Source organism: Oncorhynchus gorbuscha, linkage group LG01 (genome assembly GCF_021184085.1).
Source record: "Oncorhynchus gorbuscha isolate QuinsamMale2020 ecotype Even-year linkage group LG01, OgorEven_v1.0, whole genome shotgun sequence".
NCBI lineage: Eukaryota > Metazoa > Chordata > Actinopteri > Salmoniformes > Salmonidae > Oncorhynchus > Oncorhynchus gorbuscha.
In genome coordinates, this window is record NC_060173.1 from 112,877,101 (window position 1) to 112,879,719 (window position 2,619).

The following is a 2,619-nucleotide window of genomic DNA, read 5'->3' on the forward strand; positions in this document are numbered from 1 at the left end:
AAGGGTTTCTGCAGGAGAAAGAGGAGGGTGTCTGCAGGAGAGAAGAGGAGGGTTTCTGCAGGAGAAAGAGAGAGGGTGTCTACAGGAGAAAGAGGAGGGTGTCTACAGGAGGAGAAATATGAGGGTGTCTCAGCAGGAGAAAGTGAAGGGTCTCTGCCGGAAAAAAGAGGAGAGTGTCTACAGGAGAAAGAGGAGGGTGTCTGCAGGAGAAATAGGAGGGTTTCTGCAGGGGAAAGAGGAGGGTGTCTACAGGAGAAAGAGGAGGGTGTCTACAGGAGAAATATGAGGGTGTCTGCAGGAGAAAGAAAAGGGTGTCTGCAGGATAAATATGAGGGTGTCTGCAGGAGAAGAGGGGAGTGTCTGCAGGAGAAATAGGAGGTTGTCTGCAGGAGAAAGAGGAGGAGTGTGTGCAGGGGAAAGAGAAGGGCGTCTGCAGGAGTAAGAGGGAGTGTCCGCAGTAGAAAGAGGAGGGTGTCTGCAGGAGGAAGAGGAGAGTGTCTGCAGGAGAAAGAGGAGGGTTTCTGCAGGGGAAAGAGGATGGTGTCTGAGGGAAAAGCACAGGGTTTCTGCAGGAGAAAGAGGAGGGTTTCTTCAGGAGAAAGAGGGAGTGTCTGCAGGAGAAATATGAGGGTGTCTGCAGGAGAAAGTGAAGGGTCTCTGCCGGAAAAAGAGGAGAGTGTCTACAGGAGAATGAGGAGGGTGTCTGCAGGAGAAAGAGGAGGGTTTCTGCAGGGGAAAGAGGAGGGTGTCTACAGGAGAAAGAGGAGGGTGTCTGCAGGAGAAATATGAGGGTGTCTGCAGGAGAAAGTGGGGTGGTTCTATAGGAGAAAGTAGAGGGTTTCTTCAGGAGAAAGAGAAGGGTGTCTGCAGGAGTAAGAGGGAGTGTCTGCAGGAGAAAGAGGAGGGTTTCTTCAGGAGAAAGAGAATGGTGTCTGCAGGAGAAAGAGGAGGGTGTCTGCAGGAGAAAGAGGGAGTGCCTGCAGGAGAAAGAGGAGGGTGTGTGCAGGAGAAAAGAGGAGGGTTTCTGCAGGAGGAAGAGGAGGGTTTCTGCAGGAGAAAGAAAAGGGTTTCTGCAGGAGAAAGAGGAGGGTGTCTGCAGGAGAAAGAGGAGGGTTTCTGCAGGAGAAAGAGGAGGGTGTCTACAGGAGAAAGAGGAGGGTGTCTACAGGAGAAATATGAGGGTGTCTGCAGGAGAAAGTGAAGGGTCTCTGCCGGAGAAAGAGGAGGGTGTCTGCAGGAGAAAGAGGAGGGTGTCTGCAGGAGAAAGAGGAAGGGTGTCTGCAGGAGAAAGAGGAGGGTTTCTGCAGGAGAAAGAGGAGGGTGTCTACAGGAGAAAGAGGAGAGTGTCTGCAGGGAGAAATATAGAGGTTGTCTGCAGGAGAAAGAGGAGGGTGTCTGCAGGGGAAAGAGGATGGTGTCTGCAGGAGAAATATGAGGGTGTCTGCAGGAGAAAGCGAAGGGTTTCTGCAGGAAAAGAGGAGTGTCTGCAGGAGAAAGAGGAGGGTGTCTGCAGGAGAAAGAGGGGAGTGTCTGCAGGAGAAAGAGGAGGGTTTCTGCAGGAAAAAGCACAGGGATTCTGCAGAAGAAAGAGGAGGGTTTCTTCAGGAGAAAGAGAATGGTGTCTGCAGGAGAAAGAGGAGGGTGTCTGCATGAGAAAGAGGAGGGTTTCTGCAGGAGAAAGAGAAGGGTGTCTGCAGGAGTAAGAGGGGAGTGTCCGCAGTGAGAAAGAGGAGGGTGTCTGCAGGAGGAAGAGGAGAGTGTCTGCAGGAGAAAGAGGAGGGTTTCTGCAGGGGAAAGAGGATGGTGTCTGCAGGAGAAAGCAGCAGGGTTTCTTCAGGAGAAAGAGGAGGGCTGTCTGCAGGAGAAAGAAAAGGGTGTCTGCAGGATAAATATGAGGGTGTCTGCAGGAGAAAGAGGGGAGTGTCTGCAGGAGAAATAGGAGGTTGTCTGCAGGAGAAAGAGGAGGGTGTGTGCAGGGGAAAGAGAAGGGCGTCTGCAGGAGTAAGAGGAGTGTCCGCAGTAGAAAGAGGAGGGTGTCTGCAGGAGGAAGAGGAGAGTGTCTGCAGGAGAAAGAGGAGGGTTTCTGCAGGGGAAAGAGGATGGTGTCTGAGGGAAAAGCACAGGGTTTCTGCAGGAGAAAGAGGAGGGTTTCTTCAGGAGAAAGAGGGAGTGTCTGCAGGAGAAATATGAGGGTGTCTGCAGGAGAAAGTGAAGGGTCTCTGCCGGAAAAAGAGGAGAGTGTCTACAGGAGAATGAGGAGGGTGTCTGCAGGAGAAAGAGGAGGGTTTCTGCAGGGGAAGAGGAGGGTGTCTACAGGAGAAAGAGGAGGGTGTCTACAGGAGAAATATGAGGGTGTCTGCAGGAGAAAGTGGGGTGGTTCTATAGGAGAAAGTAGAGGGTTTCTTCAGGAGAAAGAGAGGGTGTCTGCAGGAGTAAGAGGAGTGTCTGCAGGAGAAAGAGGAGGGTTTCTTCAGGAGAAAGAGAATGGTGTCTGCAGGAGAAAGAGGAGGGTGTCTGCAGGAGAAAGGGAGTGCCTGCAGGAGAAAAGAGGAGGTGTGTGCAGGAGAGAAAGAGGAGGGTTTCTGCAGGAGGAAGAGGAGGGTTTCTGCAGGAGAAAGA